Source organism: Cetorhinus maximus, chromosome 14 (genome assembly GCF_964194155.1).
Source record: "Cetorhinus maximus chromosome 14, sCetMax3.hap1.1, whole genome shotgun sequence".
Classification (NCBI taxonomy): domain Eukaryota; kingdom Metazoa; phylum Chordata; class Chondrichthyes; order Lamniformes; family Cetorhinidae; genus Cetorhinus; species Cetorhinus maximus.
The window spans coordinates 95,761,774-95,789,011 of record NC_135892.1 but is presented as its reverse complement, the minus strand read 5'-3'; the positions used below and the strand labels follow the sequence as shown (position 1 = coordinate 95,789,011).

At 44.7% G+C, this 27,238-nt stretch overlaps 1 protein-coding gene across 4 annotated transcripts in view; it reads left to right on the top strand.

Annotated features, from left to right (window-relative positions):
* The window catches only part of chrm3b (cholinergic receptor, muscarinic 3b), a 1,038,143-nt gene that overhangs the window by 318,846 nt on the left and 692,059 nt on the right, over nt 1-27,238 (top strand). For all 4 annotated transcript variants that reach the window (XM_078557272.1, XM_078557271.1, XM_078557275.1 and 1 more), the window contains one exon: nt 13,857-13,948. The gene's annotated coding sequence lies outside the window, so the exon portion shown is untranslated. The remainder of the gene's footprint in view (nt 1-13,856; nt 13,949-27,238) is intronic.

The window sequence follows — 27,238 nt, the reverse complement described above, 5'->3', positions numbered from 1 at the left end:
GGTGTGTTCCTGAGAAGCCTCCATGATCCAGAAACACCATCTCACCCCCCAACCCCAGTCTCTAACTACCCCCTCATCCCACAACCAGGCCTCTAACTACCCCCTCATCCCACAACCAGGCCTCTAACTACCTCCTCATCCCACAACCAGGCCTCTAACTACTTCCTCATCCCACAACCAGGCTTCTAACTACTCCCTCATCCCACAACCAGGCCTCTAACTAACCCCTCATCCCATGGCCAGGCCTCTAACTACCTCCTCATCCCACAACCAGGCCTCTAACTACCTCCTCATCCCATAACCAGGCCTCTAACTACCTCCTCATCCCATAACCAGGCCTCTAACTACCTCCTCATCCCACAACCAGGCCTCTAACTACCTCCTCATCCCATAACCAGGCCTCTAACTACTTCCTCATCCCACAACCAGGCCTCTAACTACTCCCTCATCCCACAACCAGGCCTTCAGTTCTCCACCTTCCCCCAACAACCAAATACAAAGTCCCTGGTATCCCCACCTGAGGTATCCAGTTCCACCCCTCCCCCCAAAGGAGTACAATCCCCACAACACCAGCTCAGGCCTCCCCCACCCCATCCATCAAGCATTTGACTTTCCCCTGCTCTCCCTGGGATTGACAGCTCACCCAATCACATCACACACACACCCCCCCCGCCCCCCCTACCCCACCCCCAACCCGGTGTGAACTTAGCTGCTGCTTCAGTCAATCAGGCTGCTAAAATTCTGCCCCATTCCACTAAGGTGTGTTTGTGTACTCATAAACATAAAACCTTCCATGAACTAGTGGGACTGAGGGTGGCGTACTGGTATTGTTGCTGGACTAGTAATCTAGGGGAATGCTCTGGGACCGGAGTTCAAATGTCACCACGGCAGATGGTGGAATTTAAATTCAATAAAAATCTGAAATTAAATGATGACCATGAAACCATGATTGTTGAAGGAAATCTGCTGTCCTTACCTGGTCTGACCTACATGTGACTCCAGACCCACAGCACTCTGGTTGACTCTTAAATGCCCTCTGAACTAGGGATAGGTAATAAATGCTGGCCTGGCCAGTGACACCCACATCCCCATGAACGAATAAAAAAAAAAAATTGTGCAGCATAACAGAAGGTCATAATTTATTCTTTCTTCCCAATGAAAAGGTGATCTACTTAAGAGTGGTAACCTTCTGCAGTTTCATTAATACAGCTGAAAATGAAAATGCTAAAAATAAACATTTTTAATAAGAGTGTCATGTCTTCCACTTGTAGGTAACCCGATTTAAACTCATTGAAAATGACTTTAAATATTTACAATGAATCATTTAATAAATTCATTGACACTTGGTAGTCAGTTTCTGGCTATAATATATTGTGGTCTTATTCAACTAATAGAGAATATATAATAAGTCTGCAGAGGTATATAAAACATGAGCTTTACTGGAACTCATCTGACTGCTTTGGTTACATCTCCCACAGCTTTTCCTTTTTTATATTTGACATACTCTGCTGAGTCAGCTGCTTTTGAGATAAGGCTCTCCCTGTCACTTTGAACCACATATCAATTCTGTTTCCTGACCTCAGCTTGTCTGCTCAGTTGGTTGCCTTTGCTAAAGTTAGATCATCTCTTGACTGCAAGTGGTCAGACAAGGCATCATCCAACACTCCCATGATGATCCTGTCTCTGATCAGTTAATCTTTCATGCTGCCATACTCACAGTTCTATGCAAGTCTATACAGGTCACTTCTGAATGCATCAACATTTTCCCCTTGACTTTGGGTACATTTGTCAAATTTAGTCCACACAGCAATGGCATTCTTTCTCATATTGAAGTATATAGCAAGTTCTGTGATTGCTTTACTGTTCGTGGCTTTTTTTCTCATTGATACCCTGCCTAGTAAGGGTATTATCTGCACAGTCACAATCGCCCAATAAAGTATATCAGCATACCAATCTGCTCACTGCCCGCCTTCACAGCGAGGCCTGACATGGTATGATATCTGGCAAATCTCCGATACCATTTCAGCCATGCTTCCGCTTGGTTGAAGCCTGTGACCTTCTCAAAGTTTTCAGGCAATGGTAGAAACGTCTCTATTTTTCATGCACTGCCACCATGCAACATTCTTGGCATTGTTTGACTAAAACAGAATATGTAATGAGTCTGCAGAGGTATATGAAACATGAGCTTCATTGGAACACATTTTACCACTGTGGACATATCTTCCACAAGGCTGCATAAGAAAGAACAAATAATGTGATGTTGCATCACTTCCTGTGATGATGTACATGGTATATAATTAGCATATTAATTAGAATTAACCCATTACACTACCCTTAAGAAACTAAATATTTTTTGATACAAAAATCTTTTAAAACATGCCTACCAGTGCCTTTGTAACCAAGAAAATGATCAACTTGACAAGCCTTCTCTAACCAGCGCAATCGACAGAAACTTGCAATTTCAACATGAGGGCATGACCAGTTTTATAGCTGGGACCTGATTCAGGGGGAATTAAAGTTTGAACTAGCATAAAAGATAGTGGAAAACCTGAATGTAAGTGCTTTTGGGTGTAAGTCACATTTAAAATTTCTTGAATCTTTCGAGAAACCAATTCCACCCAGACTGCACTGATACAGCTAGAGGAAGCACATGGTAACACTACCCCAAACAGAGAAATATGTGCATTTGAATATTAACAATTGAGCACCTTGGTGATAATCTGTAAAACTCAGTAAGTACCTGAATCCAATGTCATACATGCTTTAAAAAAGCATCCCTACAGCCTTCCAAGCCCAATCCTTTACTGACAACAGTTAAGCTCATCTGCAAAATCATTTAGGCAATTTTATATGTGCTACTGACTAATCATTTGGAGCAAGCGCTTTTAAGATGATAAATGTTCATGTGGTGCAGGTTTTCTCAATTCAATGACTTTGTTGCAGCAAAGCTCGTTCCCTCATGTCAGCACTACACCAGCTACATTGAAGTGAATATAATCATGGAAGTAAATGTAAATAATTGTACAAAAAACACTTACTTCTTGTGTACCCTATGACAATACATGTGTAATGGTAGCTGTCTGCTGTGACTCAATTGGTAGCACTCTCACCTCTGAGTCAGAAGGCTATGGGCCCAAGTCCCACCCCAGGGGCTGAATAATATTACGGGTGGGTAGGAGGGTGGAGTGTGGATGGCACACCCTCTTCCCACCACCCCCCAAAGCAAAGTCAGCATGGAGCTGACATGCTCCACACCAACCCGCCCTGCAGCCATAAAGCCAAGTGGGACTTCCACCCCTCACTGGGGAGGAGGTCCCGCCTTCTGGAGCTGCCAGCCAATCGGATTGGCAGGCAGCTCCATCAGTCCCAACAGCACCAGTGGCCACTGCCAGGACTGCAGGGGAAGAAGGAAGAAGGCCCATGGACCCATGGAGCAGGTAAGTCCGGAGACTTGGACAGGGATGATTTGGGTAGGTCACGGCGTGGGGCAGCAGGGGAGGGTTTGGGTTTAAGGCTGTGGGCAAGTAGGAAGGAAGGGGGGTTCCACCTTAGGGTGGGGGCACCTCATGATCGGCAAAGAGCAGCCTCTGAAGAGCAAACATTGCCTTCCTTCCTGCCCTTTGAGGAACTCTTTAAAAAATTTGGGCAGCCTGCCACCACTCAAATGCCCACAACAAAAGTTTCATGGTGTGGGTGACGTATCATCAGGGTCAATTGGCTTGATAATAAGTCTAATTGATCCTTGGTTACTTATGTGAATATGGTTGGTGGGCTGCTGATTTTGGTGCCCGCCCACTCCCTGTATTATGGGGGTGAGCTCAGGTAGGTGGGAAGGTAGTGGGGTGGGCACCCAGTTGGCACCCACCCTATTTCACGTGTTTCCCCCCCCCGCTCCCCACCCAAAACACACCCAGCGGGTGGACATAAAACACAGCCTCAGAACTTGAATGCAAAAATCAAGGCTGACACTGCAGTGCAGCACTGTGGGAGTGCTGCACTGTTAGAGGTGTCATCTTTCAGATGAGATGCTAAACCGAGGCCCCATCTGCCCTCTCAGGTGGAGGTAAAAGATCCCATGTTGTTATGTTGAAGGAAACATTGGAGTTATCGTGGCCAATATGTATCCCTCAATCAACATCACAAAAACTGGTCATTATCACATTACTGCTGAGGGAGCTTGCTTTGCATAAATTGGCTGCTGTGTTTCCTACACAACAATAATAACTACAACAGTAACTCACTTACGCAGTGTAAGTGAACCCCATTGTGAATCGGATTAATAATCTTAAATATGTTGTTCGTGTAATTCTTAGCATACTCAGCAAGTGCTCTCGAATCGCGGAATCAGGTCTAACATCAGACATTATATTCTGAGACCCACAAGCAAGGGCTTTGGGACATCCTGTGGTCATGAAAGGCGCGATATGAATGCAAGTCTTTCCTTTTTCTTTTTTACATTTAAAAAGAAACTCAAACCAGATATTAAGTACATATTCCGTGGTAAAGGCATCTTCCATGGAGCTGGAGCAGATTTCCATAAAATTCCTTGTTGTCCTCTGCTTTCTTTTTGCACAAATTTTAGAATCAGTCCATTAAAAGTCCGACCATGAATGAAGTATCACACCACTGGAACCAATACATTTAAAACAGAGCAAAAGTAATTTGCAAAAGTTTCCGAAAGGGATTTTTTTTTTTTTTACGAAGAATAAATGTCCTGATAGCGTAGGAGCATGGATAGATATTTCCTTACTTTACTTAGTGTCCTTTTTGCGTTCAGGCTGAGAGGGTGACATTTTCATGATGCCTGTTCAGACGAAAAGTGAGTAAATTGTGAGTGACAATTTACGCGTAAATTTTAAGTGACAATAACAAAGTTCTGTCTGTAAAGTATTTGGTGTCCTGTGTTGCCCAATAGTTACAGAATTTCAGTATCCTATTTTGTTCCATGTATCTTCGATCCTCTCTCCAGAAAGAAAGAACCATTGATAAAAAATTACCCCATACCCTCCATGTAAATGTATGCTGGTGATTATAATGACATTTTAGTCATTGCAATTCATGAGATATCCCCAGTTCTTACTGACGACTGAAATCTTCAAATCAACCATTGGGCTCGGTGCGGTCAGACATCATGGTCCCCTGGGAACATAAGGAATAAAAGACAAGATATGCATAAGGAGTTGGCAAGGCCTTCTCCACAGATCCTGCACATCCTGGACCTGGGGATGGTGGGTTTTGTAGGTCCACGTGCAGATCCAGCACAGGGTCCCACCAGCCCAAGTGCCCTGTGAATCAGCTGATCAAGGATAAATAATGTTGGTGGAAAAGTGCAATCAGGAATCACTGAGCAGGTTTTTCAGGCGGTCACACAGGGCCTGTTGCCTTTGGCATTGGGCGGAATTTTCTGTGCCCGCTGGCGCTGGGCAGGTTCAGCGGCATGAGCGGACAATATGGTGAAAGGGCCAGGAATTGGTTTCATGACGTCGTGAAACCAGTTTGCGATCGTCCGCTCAGCCCATCGATGGCGGGCCACGTTTCCCATCATTGGACGTCGGGAACTTCATTGTTACTCATCTGCATATCATTATAAGGCTATCCTGCCAGAATCATGCCCCCTTCCGCTGGATTGTCCACCCATGTTGGTGAGATTGCACACTGATGTGTTTCACAACAACATATATAAGGTGTGCACTTGGCGGGCTGCACATTAAGGGGAACTCAGAGGTGAGTGCACAGTAACATTGAGCAGTGCTTACCCGGGTCGCCTGTTGGGCTTCAAGGTTGAGGCGCATTGTGGAGGGTGGTGCAAGGGCTGCCCTGCGGTTGAAGGTTGTGTACAAGCACGTGCAGGGTCGGGGGGAGGGAAGTGACCACGCATTAGGGAAACCTTGTATAAAGTGACCATTCCTCTGCAGCTGAGACAGTTCAGGCGCAGCCACATTGACATGATTGGAGCTGGGCCTCTAGCTTATCTGCCCACTCAAGCCACGCAGAGGCAAGTGCTACCAAGTGTTCCAGAGCTTTTCACCCCTCGAGCACAGACGACAAACTAATGAGCGTTTTAGTGGACTGCAGGTCAGTTGGACGACTGTGCATGTTGTACAAGCTCCTTGCTAAAGCTGGCCGTGGAGTAGTCACTGGTGGAGACACTCACAGCCCCTTGCAATGTCATTGTCCTGGTCCGCACCAGTCTTCCCCATAGTTCAAGCTAACAGTGCAGTCTTGCAGTGTCGGTTAGGAGAATGCCTGCACCTGAGCTGAGAGCACAGCATGCAGTCCAATGGGCAAAGCAACTGCCAATCGCTCAGGTGGAGTGGAGCAGAGGTGGTTGGAGTTTCAGGCAGCCATGCAACGTACTAAACTCTGGCCATCCAAGTGGTGGCCAGAACTCTCTGAGATGCATTAAGGGGCCTTCAGACTTAACCAGGAGAGGCTCTTGTTCTACCCAAGCTAACCCACACGTCTCTCTCTTTCAGCATACAGAAGGAGTACATCAGGAGCATGGAGCCTGATGACCTTTGACTTGCAGCATGTCTTGTGGCTTACAGAGCAGAGAGGATGGAGAAAAGAATGACTGAGGTGCCTGGCTGGGCAGAGGGAGGACCAGCACCCTGAGGAATAAGGGACAGTTGTGGCTCCCACACACATCGTTGAAGAGCCACAGTGAGCCGTTGTTGGTCAGCATCTAGCTAGACCCAGGGCCCATAGACGCCGCCTTTCATTCCTGCAGATGACCGACAACCAATGTCACCGAAGACTGCATATGATTAGGGAACTGGTCACTCACATCTGCCAGCTGCTGCAGGATTTGGCATCATGGGCACATGGAGGGCATCCACTGCCAGTGGCCATGAAAGTGACCACGGTGCTCAATTCTACACCAGTGGTTCCTTTCAGGGCTCCACAGGTGATCTCTGTGGGGTATCACAAGCCTCCACCCACAAATGCATCCATGAGGTCATGGATGCCAGCTTCACCAGGGCACACAACTCAATGTATTTCACCCGGGACCAAGAGAGCTGGGATGCAAGAGCAATTGGATTTGCCAAGATCTTGTGTTTCCCACAGGTGCAAAGTTCCATCGACTGGGACTGTCCACAACTCCTACATTCTCAGTTGGTCACAGATCCTTGACGTCTTCCAGGGTCCACAGAGGCTGGAGGGTTGGCTCCTTGGGGACAAGGACTACCCGCAGAGGCTGTGGCTGATGACACTTGTTCAATGGCCTCAGACTGCAGCAGAGAGAAGATATAATGAGGCTCATGCTGCAACTTGCAACTTCATGGAGCAGACCATTGCGATGCTGAAGATGAGGTTCCGGTGCCTGGACCGGGCTTCTGGAGCCCTGCAATACAGACCGCAGAGGGTGTCACGCGTCATCGCCACCTGCTCCGTTCTTTACAGCCTAACACTGCAATGGGGATAGGAGCTGGCTGAGGAGGAGATGCAGGAGCTGGAGGTCTCCTCTAAAGAGGAGGACGTCGACGGGAATGAGGGTGAGGAGGTCCTTGAAGGTGACGATGTCGGTGATGAGGCCCTCACACTGGCAAGATGAGGCAGGCGCGCTCGGGAGGCCTTCATAGCTGCTAGATTTGTGGAGGATGATGATGACATGCAGTGAGGAGACACCATGGATCCTCACATTGCATCTATGAACGCTTGACTCCAGTCTGGCTTATGGCAGCACACATACCCTCTGTGATAATGTTCCTTTCATGGAGATGCATTGGAGGCCCTAATAGGTGCTTGATTGCAGGAGAATGATGATGATGTGCAGCGAGGACACTCCATCGATCTTCACACAGCCTCTGAGAATGCCTAACCCCAGTTTGTCTGAGGGCAGCTCGCTTGCGCTCTGTGATCAGGGTCATATCATGGACATGCAGCCATGAAACTTTAAAAGCATCTGATCCTTTGTCTGCTTCAGGAGCACAGCACCACTGGTCATAGATGCTGAAGAGATGGGGGCCAGCCCCATCTTAGAGGTGCTGAGGGCACACAGAGGGAATGATGGAACTCTGTGACGCCTGCCCTCGACATTCTGGCAGCAATGACGAGCACCATCGAGGTGCAGGCATCAGTAATATGTCTAGGGAGTGTGAGGCTGGACCATCACTTTGGTCTGAAGGCTGCACAAGGCACAGGGAAGAGACCCTGGACTGATACACCTGCCTTTATCTTGTGTAGAATGGTTTCACATCTGAGTAACAAGAACACTGCTCATCAGAACAAGAAGCCATAGGTAGGGAGACATTCTTGAGAGTTTATTGACAAAGCGAACATTATGTACAAGTGATTAACACCCATGCCCAGGCTGCGCAACTACATTTTCTTAACCTTCCTAACCCTGCCACTACATCTTGGTGCTCCCTGGACATCCACAGCGGAGGTGGAGGCAGCCTGCTGACTGCTACGCCCTGTCTATGGTGACCTTGGCGGGCGTCCTTTGGAGGGCTGAGACCTGGAGGGCCCCGGCCAGCTTTCAGGGTCCTGCTGTGTGGCAGTGGCACCCTCCTCGACCTGTGGATCTGGAGCTGCTGAGGTCATAGGAAGGGCCGGACACTCTCGGAGTCTTCTGGATGGATAGCCCCGGGGGGTACACCTGCTGATCCTCCACCCTATGGGTGTCTGAGGGCCCCTGGCTAATTCCTTGAGGAGAAGGGGTAGCTGGAGTGAGATTGGGCTTCCCCGCACCCCTCTCGCGTACACACTGTTGGAGGCCAACTATTGCATCAGCGATGGAGTTCAGCACACGCAGCAGTGCAGGACCAATGTCCTGGACCAAGGTCTCCATGACCGTAAGATATAGGGGCTGAAGCAAGCCATTCAGCCCATCGACTCTGCTCCACCACTCACTAAGATCATGGCTGATCCGATAACTCTCAACTCCACCTTTCTGCCTTTTCACCATATATGATTCCCTTACTGATTAAAAATCTGTCTATCTCAGCCTTGAATATAATTAATGACCCAGCCTCTACAACCCTCTGCGGTAAGGAATTCCACAGATTGACTACCCTCTGAGAGAAGAAATTCCTCCTCATCTCTGTCTTAAATGGGCGACCCTTTACTCTGAGATTATGCCTTCTGATGCTAGACTCTCCCACAAGGGGAAACAACCTCTCAACATGTACCATGTCAAGCCCCTTAAGAATCTTATATGTTTCAAAAATGTTTCTTCTAGATTCCAATGAGTACAGGCCCAATCTACTCAACCTCTCCTCTTAAGAAAATCCCTCCATCCCCGGGATCAACCTAGTGAACCTTCTCCAGACTTACTCTAATGCCAGTATGTCTTTCCTTAGCTAAGGGGACCAAAATTGTTCACAGTATTCTAGGTGTGTCTAACTAGAGCCTTGTATAGTTTTAGCAAGAATTCCCTATTTTTATACTCCATTCCCTTTGAAATAAAGGCCAACGTTCCATTTGCCTTCCCTATTACATTCTATATTAGCTTTTTGAGATTCATGCACAAGGACTCCCAAATTCCTCTGTGCTGTAGCTTTCTGCAGTCTTTCTCCACTTAAATAACATTCAGCTCCTCTATTCTTCCTGCCAAAGTGCATAACCTCACATTTTCCCACATTATCCTATCAGTGTTGACCTCGGTGCGTTGGCATCCTGGCACTGTCACCTCAGCCTGAAGGTGGACAGACTCCTCCACCATGCCTTGCAATCTGAGGAATGCAGCGGACATCCCTTCCTGATGTTCCTGAGCTTGCCTTTACAGCTCCGGCAACTGTAACATGACCAAGAGCAGAGACTCATCACCTGACTAGGACTCAGTGAATTTCTGGCCACCAGCAGTCCTCCATGTGCTGGGGACCTGGGAAGTCCCTGCAGCCACCTGCTGTGGATCAGACAGTGCAATGTCCTCACCAGATTGTGATCCCGAGGCTACTCTAAAGCTAGGTCCCACCGAGGTGTCCGTTTCTGCGCTGGTGGAGGGCGTGGGTGAGTGCTGTGACGGGTCTTCTGGGAGTGTTTCAATGGATTCCTCTTCTGAGCTTCACTCGGGGCTTGATTGGAGGCCCTGGGTTGTGGACTCTCGTGGCTATTTGGCAGATGTGCCTGTGAAAGCAAGGAGAGATAATTAGTGCATGGCAGTGGGCTGTGAAACAGGACACATCACTCACAGCATGGTTGTCTGATGGATGTTGCACTGCTGCATCCTCACTTGGTAAAGCACCGCTGACCTCACCGTCAGCACAGGAGCCGTCCGGCTGGATGGTTCTAAGTCCCTGAGGACCTTGATGCCAGGTATTCCTCCACCAGTAAGCAACCTCTCCCTCTTACTGTGTGCCAGCTTGTCCTGCATGAATAGAAATGGAGAGAATGCAAGTGGGGTGCCTGCCAGGCCAGATGATAAGTATGTCTGGCATATGTGGGTGGTGAGTGGTCCCATGGACGGGATGAGGACAATGAAGGTGCGTGTGAGAGAGGGAATGGTGATGTCCCTTGAACCGGCAGTGAGTGAGGACCCTGTGGATGTGTGATGGGTTTGTGAGTGTGTGAGTTGAGAGTGTTAAGAAGGGTGACTTACCCTGGTGGAACAGGGAAGATCATTCATTCTCTTTCTGCACTGGATGGTTTCCCTCTATTGCAGGGCACCCGCGCTGACCACCGCTGCCCCCGCCTCTAAAGCCACATTGGTGATGGCATTGCCCCTCCTGCGGCCAGAGCGCGTGTAGAGGACATCATGTCTGGCCTCCATGGCATCCAAAAGGTGCTCGAGGGATGCGTCACTAAACCAGGAGGCTGCAGTTTTTGTTTTGCTTTTCAGGGCCATCCTGTCTTCCATGCAGCAGTCCTGGGCTGGAAGCCCTGAGAGGTGCGGGTGTGGCTACACTTTCAATGTGGTGCCTGGTGTGAAGAAGCGGTGAGGTGATGGCGTGGCAGGCGAATGAGAGCCCGCCCACCATGGAAATGGTGTGTTTCCCGGGAATGCATAACGTGGCGGGTTTGGGATGATACAGCGTGAGAAGCCGCCATTGCGGCCGGCAGGTAAAACATCGTTTTGCCCACCCGCTACCGCACTTGGTACAAATCTGGGGCAATTCCACCCTTTATATATATTTGTTTGATCTTGCTCTCAGAATGCTGAACTGCAGCATTCTGCTTTATCAGAGCTGACTGACAAAATTGGATGAATGCAAGATTAAATGGCAATTTGTTATTTTTATCAATTAAACATGATCCGCTCAAGGAAAAAGAATGAAATTTTGATCAGTAATATTTTTAGAATGAATTCTGTTTATATGTTTCTAACTTTGTGTTTTCAGTATGAGAACTCACATCGTTTGAGGGGATTTGATACTTGGGATGGCACTTGATGCTTCTTACTTCTTTACATAGAGCTACAAAGAGTGTACGGCAGAGAAACAGGCCAAGCAGCCTGTGCTGCTGATTATGCCCCACTCAAGCCTCCTCTCATTCTCTCTACCCCAGCTGTCTATCTCTTGCCCTATGTACTCTTTCAGATTCCTTTTGAAAGCATCTGTGCTATTTCCTCAACCATTTCCTGTGGTAGTGAATTCTGCATTCTAACCACTCACTAAATAACGAAATGTCTCCTTAATTCCCTACTGGAATAATTAATAACTCTCTTGTATTTATGGCCCGTAGTTTTGGATTCTCCCACAAGTTCTCCCACATTCTCTCCACATCTACCCTGTTCAACCCATTCATGGTTATAAAGACCTTTGTCCGGTTACCTTTAAGTCTTCTCAATTCTAAAGCAAACAGACCCAACCTGTTCAGTCTTTCCTGATTGTTGTAATCTCTCACATTTGGTATCATCATCGTAAATCTTCATTTGCCCTTTTTCCGGTACTTCTAGATCTTTTTTATTTTATGGAGTCCAGAACCGTGCACGGTAAGTGTGGGCTGAGCAGGGTCCTATACCAGTTTAACATTAGTTGACCACTTTTGAATTATATACTCCTGGAAATGCATCCCAGTGCTTTTTATTTTAGCATCTATAATTGTTTTTTGAAACAATTAACTCCAGCTTCCATGTGGAAACGATTCTATTGGAGACAAAGTGCTCATTGTCTATTAGAGGGAGAGCATAGGGTAGAGTTTAATCCAGCCAGTCATGATGGGAAACATGGTGGCCAGGCCCACGAAATCATGCAGGAGGCCACACGATTAAGTCAGTGATGGAGACGCACCGATGCGCTCAATTCGCCCACTTGTGGTGGAATGTCAATTAGGCTCTTTCATAATTCAATTGACACCAATTGTTCCTGAGCCCACTGGAAATTAGTTGTGCCTCAGGGGTGAGCTGGTCTCGAATGTGAACAGCCAACCCTGTCGGGTTTGCCTGCAGCTTTGGGGTGGGCAGGTGGGGGATGGGCGGTAGTTGTGGGCCTGATTAAGGGACCTAGCATTGGGAAGGATGGCCAAGTGCCACCACCCTGCCCTTGACTCCAACTCCCCTGCCCCCCCCACCTTCCAGAAGCCAGCTCCACATGATCCCACCCAACTCACCTGTGTCCAGGGATCCAGCGAAGATCCCTGGTGAAGCCTTTAAAGCAATACCGGCAACAGCCACTGCAGCAATGAGGAGTTGCTGGCCTCTGGCTGCCAGCTCTTGGGCAGATTAGGATTTCCTGAAAGGCACTTAACTTAGTTGGGCCTCCCCCACGGAAGTGACGCGAGGTTCACATCGGTTCTCCAACCAGTGGGTGAGACCCCTGTCGCCCACATTAAAATCAGGCCGCTAGAGTGGAAGTAATTTTGAATTTTGGCAATACTGTAAAGCATGCCATATTTGATCAGCCACCCAATGTACATCTCTCCCAATTTTTATTTAATTTGCCTTTAATGGAAACAAAAATTGGGATAACTCTTTCAGAGTCCACCAAATAAACTAAATTCAAATAAATTAGGTGCACATTGGTTAGCTTGTCCAATATTGCCCATTTTACACTATGGCCTCCCCTCACAGATTCAGGTTCTCAAAGAGTGGAGCAAATTATGAGCATCGCTAATCCTATCTCTCACTTTAATTCAAAATGCTCTCCTATCTCTCTCCTTCACCCTCATAAGGACACATTCACTTACCCACGTTCTACGTGCTTATATATGTGTTAGTGGAGTGTAGAGTTAGGATTCCCATGTGTAGTTTAGCCAGTTAAGCCTGCAAAGCTTACCATTACAGAACACTGATCATCTTCCCATTGGTTGTCTAATTAGGACCAGTTGGGGTGTTGTCTTACTTAGAATTGAATGAGATAATTCCAACCTTCAATGAGACCTTCAGCTTCCAAAATTGGCCAAGGCTGACTTGTGTGCCTGGACACCAAGATCTCTCTGCTCCTCCACTGTTTCTCATTGCTTACCATTAAGAACATTAGTCTTTCTTGAATCCAAAATACCTGACCTCACACATTCTCACAGTGAATCCCATCCACCACAGGCTTTTCCACTTGCTTATTTGCTTATGGCCCCTTGTCACATTGGACTTCCATCTACACAACTTACTGTGCTTCCAAACTTAGTGTCATCTGCAAACTTGAACATTCAACTTTCTCTTCCTTCATCCATGTCATTGATATATATTGTGAAAAGTTGAAGTTCCTGTACAAATTGCTGAGAAACGGCATCTGTCACATATCCCACCAATCAGAACGCACTCCCTTTATCCCTATTCTGCCTCTTATGACTCAATCAATTAGCAAACATGTAAAAGCACCAATGTGCTACACCACCTGAACTTCTCAATATTTTAAAGACATTCTTTGAAAAACTTGTTTCTTTGATATATCAGAAAAGCATATGTTAACTATTAATGAAGCATTTTTTACCATGTGCGTGGGCAGTCATACAATATTGATTTCTTTCTTTCATAGATTATTAATGTTTGGTGTCCTGAGCACCAACTGATTCTTCCCTGCTATCAAGTATAGTGGAAGCCTCAAGAATTTCCCTGCAGAAGAAACAGGTACTTGCTTGTTTTCATTGGGGTTGTAAAGAGCTTTTCTCCTGGTGGTGATAGCAGCTTACAAGTGTGGTTTCACACAGGGTAACCTCCCCAGGTGGTTCTCTGTCATTTTGTGATTGGCTATGTTGTAGGATTTGTTGACTGCACTTGGCAAAATGTTGGTATTTTTGTTGTTCAAATCTTTCCCCGTTATGTCACTCAGATTTCAAATAGTTTAACTTGTGACCTAACTGTAGCTTCAAAAAGGTAGCAAAAACTATCAAGTGCTGAAAAATAGTTTCCACAAAATAGCATTGTGCTGTGGAATTGTCTTGCTCCTCCATAACTCACGGTGTAGCAAAAATAATGTTCTTGATATTTTTGTGAATGATAGCATTGCAGCCAAAAGATTGTATATCACTAGACAGTGCCACATATAACTTGTATTAGTCTTAAGGGCACCTTGCAGCAATGAAATCATCAGTGGGGTCAGGAATTACAACACTGCAAACTCCTGATTATCCTGCCATTCACTATTGTCAATCCAATTTTTCACGTCTGCTTCAGAGACTCTAAATTGGCTGCCAGCTCGAGCTGAGTCCATGTGATAAAGATGACAGGTCATGCCTTGGAGTCACTACCATTTACAACTTCAGATTATGATTACTTGCATGACTTGGCATTGACTAAAGGGAAAGATTCTTATATCATGCTGGCCTCTGCAGAGCACCTTGCTGGTCCTGGTGTTTTGACCTATTCTTCATTGCTGCATCAGTAGATATTAGTTCTCAGGCACAATGAGGAAATGGGACGACTTGCTGGAAATGGCAGAAATGCTGTAAGTTCTACTGTAGCAACAGCACAGCATGACTTTCACTAATGGAAGAAAGCGGAGTGTATTTCAACCAGACCATGTACAATCTGCTCTATCGCCAATTCTACTCAACCAATTCAAGCGTGTGAGGCAGGCAACCAACCACAGCTATAGTTAATTTTAAAAACTCTATAAAATACCTCTTTGCAACCAACCCCCGCCACCCCCCAGCAAAAAATCTCACTAAGCATGTGTCCAGAATATTAATCCAACTTTACAATCATTGCTAAGAGCTCAGATTGCTTGTATTCCACGTGACTTATCCCTGGCTCCAGAAGATTGTAAACCACCATCTTCCATAAATTATAGTCATCTAAGAGGGAGTGAGCAGGAGATTGAGATTAGATTAGAGGTCACATGGAGAATAACACTGGCATAAACGTGATGGGGCAAGTGCCTGTTTCTGTATTGTCCTGTTTTATAATTTCTGTCTGTCCTTATCTTTCAAATCTTCAATCCTAAACTTCCATCTATCCAGCTCTTTCTTAAATGAGTTAACAACAGTGAGGTGAGGTGAGAGTGACTGCCCTTGACATCAAGGCCGCATTTGACAGAGTGTGGCACCAAGGAGCCCTAGCTAAACTGGAGTCAATGGGAATCGGGGGAAAGCTCTCCGCTGGTTGGAGTCATACCTAACACAAAGGAAGGTGGTTGTGGTTGTTGGAAGTCAATCATATCAGTTCCAGGACATCACTGCAGGAGTTCCTCAAGGTAGTGTCCTAGGCCCAACCATCTTCAGCTGCTTCATCAATGACCTTCCTTCCATCATAAGGTCAGAAGTGGGGATGTTCGCTGATGATTGCACAATGTTCAGCACCATTTGCCATTCCTCAGGTATTGAAGCAGTCCATGTCCAATTGCAGCAAGAGCTGGACAATATCTAGGTTTGCGCTGACAAGTGGCAAGTAACGTTTGTGCCACACAAGTGCCAGGCAATGACAATCTCCAACAAGAGAGAATCTAACCATCACCCCTGACATTCAATGGCATTACCATCACTGGATCCCCCACTATCAACATCCTGGGGGTTACCACTGATCAAAAACTGAACTGGACTAGCCACATAGCAGCTAGAAGGATTAATTATCCACAACGTTCCTGGTTCAGATGTGATGCGCCCTAGAATCCTTGAGAAATTTCAAGACAAAATTAAAGCTTTCTGGTTGATATTTTCCAGTCTCTGAGTACTGGAGGAGGACCTAAGTGTGAAGCTAATAATTGCAGGCCAGTTAGCTTAAAATCCATTGCAAGAAAATTGCTGGAGGGATGCCATAAATGAGCATTTAAGGGACATCAGTACTAACAGCATCTTATTTTAGAAGTAATATGTCAAGCTTCTCAAACCTACCATAATTTTTTATCGAGATAACAAGGCTAAAGAATGAAGTAAACCAACAAAATGTTTGGCTTATCAAAAAATTTTGGACAATGTTCATCATGTGATGCTTGTATGGACTGCTGATGCTTAATAGTATTTGAAAATGTTTGGTTGAGAACCCATTGGGTGATAGAAAACTAATAATGGAAATTGGCTGGTGTCCAGTTTTGGCCTCAAGCCTCATCCAAATAATGCTGCCAGCTGCTGGCATCTGTCGTGCCTCCCTCAGGAGCTCAGTCTTCTGTAGCAGCTAATTTCAGGCCATGAGTGACTTCAGGTAAGCACTGACAGCCTGGGCAGGATAACAGAAGGGATTTCAGGCAGCTTCTGCTGTCAGGAGTGCTGTGGAGCTGGGAAGAGTGTCCCTGCTGCTCACTTAGTACCTTTAATTGGCAGCCATTGCTTAAGCCGCAGTAGCTGCTAAAGAATCTTGAGCAGAGCAGGCCCAAGTCCTGATCCAACCATCGCAATCCAAGTTCTGAGAGGAGATATAAAGCAGGCATCAGGTCAAGCCAGGGATGTAAGAGAAACAGGCCAACTCAATTTTGCAGGCATTCTTGGAGCATAGGGCATTGTGGTCCAATTTCTACCCCAAGAGCTGATATAATTGGAAAATGTTCTAAGTGAGAAAAAGTGAAGAGTGGAGTTGGGCTAGACAGGGTAGATGCAGGAAGGGTGCTTCTCCTGGCTCGGGGTGGAGGGGTGTCTAGAACCAGGGACACAGTGTCGAATTAAGTGGCACGCCATTTAGGACTGAGACGAGGAGGAATTTCTTCACTTAGAGGGTGGCAATTCTTTGGAATTCTCTACCGCAAAGGCTGTTGAGGCTCAGTCATTGAGTATGTTTAAGACAGAGATCGCTAGATTTCTACATATCAAAGATATCTAGTTGAATGGCGAAGCAGGCTTGAGGGGCCGAATGGCTTACTTCTGCTTCTATTTCCTAAGTCCCTGTGTTCCACAGGGATCTATTTTTAGAGACCTGATATGCACAATTCCCATGGATGATATGCAACAGAGTGTCTGTAGTTATGGTAGTAGCAAATATGCTGATGCCATCAAGCCCTGTGGGTAAATAACATGCATAAGCAGATTAGCTACCTCAAATTATACAGGGTCTTCATGTTGGTATGAACAGGCATGAAATTAATAGGCATAGAATTAATAGGCGCAAAATCCCACCAGAAAAACACTGAGAGTCAAAATTAACCCCATTTTTTTCACTCAGATGCAATGATAAGAAACAAACTCACAGCTTTGTTTCTCCAGAAAGGTGCCAATCTATCCCTTGTCACTCAGGGTGCATTTAATCTGCAACACAAAATTAATAGATGACACTTGTAGCTGAGACAGATGCCACTTTTACACTTTTTTGTCGTACCCACGTACTCAACATGCACACTATGCTAGGAATGAGGGCTGTAATCTGAAAAGGTGCTAAAGTATGAGAGCAAAATGAGCAGTGATGCTGTTGGGAGCGTTGCTATTTACTTACATAATATGCAGATAGGTAGAGCTGCTGTATTAATAAGGGCTGCTGTTTTAATAGCTGCTGACCCCCAACAAGCAACGTACAGCTTGGCTGTGTTGCTCAAACCACGATCAGTTTTTGCAAGGTGTATACTGTAAGGGTACAATGCATATTCAACCTGAAAACCTTACAAAGTGAGGGGTACCCTATTTGAGGTTTCTTCCCCTTTCAGCTCCTCCACTTTATCATCAGATGTTTCCTGTATTCCACATTGGTTTATAGTTTCCCTCTAATCCATGGCCCCTTTTTGTATGTTTTCCTGTATAAAGAATAAGAATACACAAGGAAAGATTGTCAAGACAGAAACATCATTTTTTATTTTCTACATGTATATGGAAAAAGTACTGATCCGAGGTTATGGCATCATTTTTACATCATCTCCTGCTTGAGTGCTATTCTTTGTTTCAGTTCTGTTTATTCTTTGTTAATGAGGCATCCTTAGCAACAAATGTTCAGTAAATTAAGCTAATCTCTTGTATAAGGTTTAACATCTGAGGCTGGTACATGTCCTACAACTAGGTAATACCATACTCTTCAAAAGATGATAATGAACTGGAAAAAGAACACACCAGCTGCTTCCAGTCAACATAGAGTAGAGAATTATCCAGTATTTACAATGTTCAAGGTTCTCTGGATTTTATCCGTAGGGAACAAGAATATTAACACTGATACCCCTTCCTTCCCAAATGCTGTTGAACCATTTACAGAAGACATATAAATCTTTTAAGGTAACTATTTCCCCTAAGCCCAATTATCTAGCTTCATTAAAGGAAACTATTACAGAAAATTAACTTCACTCCAAGCTCTAATCATCCTTATTCCTGCATGTATCAGGGGAAATGTTGCTTAGTGTATTAAAGTTAATGAGGAGTCAGTTATGGCCAAGCTGGAATAAGATACTGCACTTGGCATGGACATCTCTCATTTCTTAAAAGGGTGGTGTTTTATAGAAATAGTTCTTTGTAAACTTTGTAATTTTGCATTTGTCAAGGGCTGAGATATAATGGCATAATTTGCATGCAAATGTTAAGTGGATCCCAGCCAGATGATGAAGTATAAAACTAGACACAGATCCTTTTCTTGATAGTGGGTTTATTCACAAAATGCAGCATTACATATTTCTGTCTCTTACCTACCAGCCTTCCAGTGTCCCAGCAGTCCCATTTTATATGTGCTCAAGATACCTTCCACATGTTCTTTCTTAATCTTAACAATGCAATTATCATAAGGTTAACATAAAGCACATCACTATACCAAAGTTGCCAGACTGTACACAGTTTTCTGATAAAAATGACGTATGGTTGTTCTTCATCATGAGTGACCAAGGTCTTGCAATTTCATCTAAAAAAAGGAAAGTGCTGGAAATACTCAGCAAGTCAGTCAGCATCTGTGGAGAGCAAAGGAAGCTACCATTTCAGATCAGAGTTGGCAAAAGTTGGAGAAAAGTTAGACAAGGAAGGGTGAGGACAAATAACAAAAGGGAAGGTCGCTGATAGAGTTGGAAGGCAGGAGATATTAAATGAAAAAAGAGTTGGGTGCTGCAAGGCAAAAGGAGATGATAATGGAAGAAGTAAACAAAAAAAGATAGGTCTACAGGAAGTGTAAATAACAACTGCAGATTCAATTAACAACAGCTTTAAAAAATGGGGTTAGAGGTCATGATTTGAAATTGTTGAACTCATTGTGGAGTCTGAAAAGATTTACAGTGCCTAACTGAAACATGGGCTGCTGTTCCTGAAGCTGACAGCAGTGTAGGTGGCCATGCAAGGGCAGTAAGACCAGAGTGAGGTGACCGGAAGTTCAGGGTCACATTTGCAGTCTGTATGGAGGTGTTCTGCAAAGTGATCACCCAATGTCTCCCAAGTAGAGGAAGCTGCATCATAAGCAGTGAATGCAGTATACTAAGTTGCTGTTTTACATGTTCCTTTAAACCTTTTGCTGCTGAATGTATGCTGCATTGGAACAATTAGCTACAATTCTCTTTTCTCTTTTACTGAAGTTGTTTCTTTCCCTCACCAATTTTTCCCCTCCTTCCTCTCTGGAAGGTTACTCCCTTCCTGAGCCACAGTTCCACAGGCGCTGAGTGCCTAATAGTGCCTTGCACTAGAGATTGGTTATCAACAAGCTATTCAACCACAGGGCAATCACAGCAAGTCTGACAAAAATGATGCTTGGCTGTTCTCCATTCTAATTGTCCAAGGTCCTTCCCATTCAAACCTGCCACTAAAGACTAAATGTCACAGACCAGCCACAGGTCTGATTCTGTACTCAATGTGCACTTCCAACAAGGGATGTTTGTTAGTGAGCAAGAACAAAATTCTTGGCTGATTTCACAATCCTCACCTAAAATGCTGAGGGAAATTATAGGGCCCTATCACTGCCCTGACTGAAATCAGATAATTCTCACTATAGACATGGGATCAAAGTTGGGAACCCTTGGGTCCATTGGAAATTTGTTGCATTTTAAGCATTTCCAAGTGGGTACTGGCATGTAGCACTGTCTAATTTTGCAGGTTCAGGTACTACACAGGTGAAGGCTACAGTTCCCTCAACATTTATTCTCAATGGCAGTGTCAGAAGAATGCCCAATATTATACCAAAGCGATAGTTCCATTATCCACATTAGCCCGTTCTTGTGGCCTCTGTTTGAAGCCTAGTACAATTTAAGCCAATCGAGATTGATCAAACATTTTTCACTTGGGTCCCTTTAAAAAATAAAATTGATAATTTCACCGTGGGCTGAATTTAAATCTGGTTCCAAAATGAGAGCAGTCAATGTGCAAACCATTGCATCAGACAAACCACCTGCCTACAACCTTTGGAATGCCTGAAGCCAGTTAATGGAAAATTCCTGAGCCAAGTACAAATGACTCACCCTGTGACTGAGTTTTGTCAGCCTTGATTCAGGTCTTGGAAGGCTAGAATCCGCACCACATTTTGACGTGATAGATCAAATGTTCACCTTCTGCTCAGAAATTTCTATGGATGCTCCAATCACTTTGATGGTGAGTGTTCAGCAAGGAGACCAGTTGTTCACTGTCTAGGTTGGTGTCATCTCGTATGTGATGTTAAACCAAATCTTGATTTGCAGATCCAATTGCAGCAAATATTATATATGAAATCACTGTTTGGGTGGGGGGGCGCGGTGGGATGCAGGTGAAGGCACTGACTCTGCAGCATGCTTGCTTTTGCTACAGGAACCTGACACTGTTCTCCTCAGATATTGAGATTGTTTAGTATCGGAGACTTCTCCATTTGGATCTGTCAAGGTTTCTTTCTTCCCATGCAATCTTGTCCAAGTTATAGTCTCTGAGGTTGGTTTTCAGAATGTCTTTGTCTCTAAGTTAGCGGTGGGTCCCTGTGCTCGGTTGGCTGTTGAACACTCTCTTTGGTACGCGGGATTCCTCCATGCAAACAACACGACCAACCCAGCGAAGCTGAGCTCTGATGAGCATGCTCTCGACACCAGCTATGTGGCACCTTGCAAGACCTTCAATGTTCGGAGTTTGTCCTGCCATTTGATGTTTCAGAAAAAATCCTCAGCAGCAGAGATGGAATGCATCCAGTTGCCTTATGTGACGCTGGTATGATTCTATGAAAGTATTAAATAAAGTGCTGGGGGTTTTAGGGGTTGGGGAGATCACAGGTGAATAGAATTAAAATAGATAGGCCTGATGTGGAACAAATGCTGTGTAGGTCCAACAAAGAAATTTATGATTCCATGATAAAATTTGACACTAAATCACATCTAAAAAAAAGCTGTGTCACTAAGAGAGCCCACAGTGTTCATTTGAGATGAATGCATTTTATAACATACATTGAATAAAAAAACAAGGTCATCCACAAAAATGTATTTTAAAGATTTGTGCTGGAACAATTCTATGTCAATTCTGGGCAACATTTCTGACTACTTAATATAATGACTTCAAATAAACCAGCATGATTGGTCTAGGAACTTCCATTGCTAGGAAAAAAAATCCTGGAAGAGTATCAGTGGCCAGTGAATTGCGCTGAAGATGTGATCATCTCTGCAAGAAAAACGATAAAAGCAATTTACTCTGTCATAGCCTGAAAGCCCAGAGGTGCGAGATTTACACAAGGTAAAGGACCAGGCATATTCTAGGTAAATGTATTCAGAAAACTGTGAATGATGCTCAACTGAACTGCCGTTGTGTACATCAAAAACATCTTTAAGTGCATCAAACCACATTTGCTTATATTAGCATCCCTTAAATACAATTTTGAACCATTTAAATTAGAGCTTGCTAGAGAACAATGGGTACCCAGGAGTAATTATTAAGCCATCATCTTTCTGGAGGGTTCGACTGTTAGAAGAAACAGGATATTTATTTAGTTGTTAGCAGAAATCTGAACCCAAGATTCAAAGAAATCCTTGGAATTATTCCTGTATAGTCACTTCTTTTCATTCTGTTTATGCTGTGTTGGTCAGTCAAGGTTACTTTGTTCAAGTTCCTTTACAGTTGGCTAGTATAATTTTCTTCTATTCATTTACAGGATGTGAGCATCGCTGGCAAAGTCAGCATTTATCGTCCATCCCTAATTATCTTTGAATAGGTGGTGATGAGCCATCTGAGTGGTTTCCTGGGCCACTTCAGAGGGCAGATAAGAGTCAACCGCATTGCTATAGTCATATATAGGTCAGACTGGGTAAGGACAGCAGATTTTCTTTGCAAAAGGACATTAGAAAACCAGATGTGCTTTTCCTACAATCTGGCCGTTTTCATGGTCACCAGTACTAATACCATACTAGCTTTTTATTCCAGATTTATTTAATTAGCTGAATTTAAGTTCCCCCACTGCTGTGGTGGGATTTGAATTCATGTCTCTGGATCATTAGTCCAGTAATGTAACCACTATGTTACCATACCCAGTATTGGATATCTGTACAGTCTTGTCTGTACATCTGTAATTGATGTCCAATATTGCCACACTGAAGGATTAATAATGGTAATGCAATCACTACCAGTTCCAATCACAACCAACTGTGGAGAAATATAAATCAGTTGCACATAGTCTAAAATAAAATAATCATGTGGGTGGAGAAATATTAACTACTCAGTTATAAATTCTGTATAAACCTTTATTAAATGGCTCCTGGAAAGAGTTTGTACCTCTCATTAGAATGGAGCAAATGAGATGCGTTTATATCTCAATTAAAATAGATTTCAAAACACATCTATTTGGTTGTTTACAATGTATTTTAAACCATAAGCATTAAAGAAACATACAGAACTGTTCTGAGGTTGTGATGTTCTCTAACAATCAGTTTAATTTCCCAATTTTTAAGCAGTGGAGTGAGCAGGATACGATCACACTAAGTGTTGGAATGTTTCGTTTCAATTAGCCCTGATTAAGTGTCTTCATAATCTTGGACATGATCTCTGAGTGAAGACTATGGAAAGAAACCTAGTCCTTGTTTTAAAGACAAAATTTGAAGAGAATAGGAACAGAAAGAAAAGGTAAGAGAGGAGGAGGAAGCAAAAGTTTGGTTGAGGAAAAAGGATTTTAGTGGCAAGGTTTGGGATTCTGCGGGAGGTTCAGAGACCATGAACAATGTGGAGAATTCAGCCATCAACTGTGAGCTGAGAGAGCAGAGAATGAGAAGTAATGGTGTTCTCAGGAACGTATTTCTGAAGACCTTGGACATAGAAATGTTGAGGCCATGGGAGGAATATAGGTTGATGACAAATATATTAAAACCACTTCTCTGCAGATGGTGGAAATTAGTAAAGACATGACAGATAGGAATATATGTCTTAACACGTGGGAGTGTGGCTCATGGCATTCTAGATGATGTGCAGTTTCTTGAGGGTGGAACTCCTGCCTTGAGGTGAGGAAGATATGGTTTAGTGTTTTAGTGGTAAGGAATGGTGAGTAGGAATGAAAATGGACAACAATTTGAGGTGTGGGGACGAAAACTGAATTTAGGCTTCAGTAGGATACTGAGGGTAAGAAATTGGGCTCTTTAGCACCTGTTTTTTAGTTGCTACAAATGTTCTTCGAGCTTTAAAATGGCATTTGCGATGCATGGACATACTTGCATGAATCATACCGGACACAATATTGGTGAGAGTTAGCATGTATGCAGTGAACATCCACTGCAAATATGCAGAGAAGCTTGTTCATGACATAATCAGCATGCAACATTGATTAGATACCAACGGTGCCATTCTTTAACTCAACACTCCATTTAATGCCCTCTCTTAATCTGGCATTCAGCACCAAGACAAATCATCCACAGCGCCAGTTAAAGGTATTACCAATCACTTTTGGGTTAGTTGCCGGTTGATTCCTTCTGGCTGTTGCTATGGTTATACAAATGTTTGATGCTTTCGATAGTTATTTCAAGTTGCAAAAGACTACAGAGAGAGATGTGGCAGGTGCTGAAGGAGTTTGTGCTGACTCAAGGCTTCTGCATAGCCAGACATGTAGGCACAGGTAGGCATTCCGCCCCCCCCCCAACCTTGTAATGCAGCATGAGTTGGGGAATAAGCTGAGGCCATGCAGAGAGGGACAAGTTGCTGGAAGAGGAGGAGGAGGAGGCGCAGGGCTTTCAGCAGAAGCCATTTCCACCCAGGTGTTTAGGGAACAATTCTGCAACTTGACCTTAGCAAGGAAGAACATATGAGACATCTGTACTTAGGAAGGATGCCCTCGCTGAAATCTGCCCTCTGCTACAGCCAAAACTGCAACCTCGGAGCAGGGCTAGAACAGCATTGGCAGTGGCTGTGAATGTAATTGTGGCAATGAACTTTATGCATCTGTCTCCTTTCAGGCTAAAGCTGGACAAATTTGCAACACCCCGCAGTTTGCCATCCACTGTTGTGTAAGGGAGTTAACTGAGGCTGTCTATACAATGAGATCTAATTACGAGGCAATATGGGTAGAGGGTAGAGCTCCGGAATAGGAAGGGTGCAGTCACAATGTTGGGGGTTTACTATAGGCCTCCCAATTGCCGGTGGGAGATTGAGCAACAGTTATGTAGGCAGATTTTGGAAAGATGTAAAAGCAATAGGGTTGTCGTGGTGGGTGATTTTAACTTTCCCTATACTGACTGGGAATCACTTAGTGCTAGGGGTTTGGATGGTGCAGAATTTGTAAGGTGCATCCAGTGGGGCTTCCTGAGACAATATGTAGATAGTCCAACTAGGGAAGGGGCAATACTGGACCTGGTATTAGGGAATTAACCCGGCCAGGTGGTCGAAGTTTCAGTAGGGGAGCATTTTGGGAAAAGTGACCATAATTCAGTAAGTTTCAAGGTACTGGTGGATAAGGATAACAGGAGTCCTCGGGTTAAGGTGCTAAATTGGGGGAAGGCTAATTATAACAATATTCGGCAGGAACTGAGGAATCTAGACTGGAGGCGGATGTTTGAGGGCAAATCAACAACTGACATGTGGGGGGCTTTCAAACGTCAGTTGATAAGAATTTAGGACCGGCATGTTCCTGCTAGGATGAAGGATAAGCATGGCAAGTTTCAGAAACCTTGGATAACGAAGGATATTGTGAGATTAGTCAAAAAGAAAAGGGAAGCATTCGTAAGGGCTAGAAGGCTGGGAACAGATGAAGCCCGTGGAGAATACAAAGAAAGTAGGAAGAAACTTAAGCAAGGAGTCAGAACGGCTAAAAGGGGTCATGAAAAGTCACTGGCAACCAGGATTAAGGAAAATCCCAAGGCCTTTTATACATATGTAAAAAGCAAGAGGGTAGCCAGGGAAAGGGTAGGTCCACTCAGGGACAGAGGTGACAATCTGTGTGTGGAGCCAGAAGAAATGGGAGAGATACTAAATGAATACTTCTCATCAGTATTCACCAAAGAGAAGGGCTTAGCGGTCGATTTGCCTAGGAAAGAGTGTGTAGATAGCCTGGATCATGTTGAGATCAAAAAAGAGGAGGTGTTAGGCATCTTGAAGAATATTAAGGTGGATAAGTCCCCAGGGTCAGATGGGATCTACCCCAAGGTACTGAGGGAGGCAAGGCAGGAGATTGCTGGGGCCTTGACAGAAATCTTTGTATCCTCACTAGCTATGGGTGAGGTCCCAGAGGACTGGAGAAAGGCCAATGTTGTTCTATTGTTTAAGAAGGGTAGCAGGGATAATCCAGGAAATTACAGGCCGGTGAGCCTTACATCAGTGGTAGGGAAATTATTGGAGAAGATTCTTTGTGACAGGATTTACTACCATTTGGAAGCAAATGGGCGTATTAGTGAGAGGCAGCATGGTTTTGTGAAGGGGAGGTCGTGTCTCACTAACTTGATCGAGTTTTTCGAGGAAGTGACAAAGATGATCGACGATGGAAGGGCAGTGGATGTTATCTATATGGATTTCAGTAAGGCCTTTGACATGGTCCCTCATGGCAGACTGGTACAGAAGGTAAAGTCGCACGGGATCAGAGGTGAGCTGGCAAGACAGATACAGAATTGGCTTGGTCATAGAAGACAGAGGGTAGCAGTGGAAGGGTGCTTTTCTGAATGGAGAGCTGTGACTAGTGGAGTTCTGCAGGGATCAGTGCTGGGACCTTTGCTGTTTGTAGTATACATAAATGATTTGGAGGAAAATGTAACTGAGCTAATTAGTAAGTTTGCAGACGACACTAAGGTTGGAAGAGTTGCAGATAGTGAAGAGGGTTGTCAAAGGATACAACGGGATATAGATCAGTTGGAGACTTGGGCGGAGAATGGGCAGATGAAGTTTAATCCGAACAAATGCGAGGTGATGCATTTTGGAAGGTCTAATACAGGCAGGAATTATACAGTAAATGGTAGAACCCTTAAGTGCATTGACGGGCAGAGGGATCTGGGTGTACAGGTCCACAGGTTACTGAAAGTGGCAATGCAGGTGGATAAGGTAGTCAGGAAGGCATACGGCATGCTTGCCTTCATTGGTAGGGGTATTGAGTATAAAAGCTGGGAAGTCATGCTGCAGCTGTATAGAACTTTGGTTAGGCCACACTTGGAATATTGCATGCAATTCTGGTCGCCACATTACCAGAAGGATATGGAGGCGTTGGAGAGGATGCAGAGGAGGTTTACCAGGATACTGCCTGGTCTGGAGGTTATTAGCTATGAGGAGAGGTTGGAGGAATTCGGATTGTTCTCACTAGAGCGACGGAGATTGAGGGGCGACTTGATAGAAGTTTACAAAATTATGAGTGGCATGGACAGAGTAGATAGTCAGAAGCTTTTTCCCAGGGTGGAAGAGTCAATTACTAGGGGACGTAGATTTAAGGTGAGAGGAGAAAACTATAGAGGAGATGTGCGGGGTAAGTTTTTTACGCAGAGGGTTGTGAGTGTCTGGAATTCGCTGCCAGAGGAGGTGGTGGAAGCAGGTACGATAGTGGTGTTTAAGAGGCAGCTTGACAAATACATGAATAGGATGGGAATAGAGGGATACGGACTTCGGAAGTGCAAAATGTTTTAGTTGATGGGCAATATGATCGGCGCAGGCTTGGAGGGCTGAAGGGCCTGTTCCTGTGCTGTACTTTTCTTTGTTCTTTGTTCTTTGTACA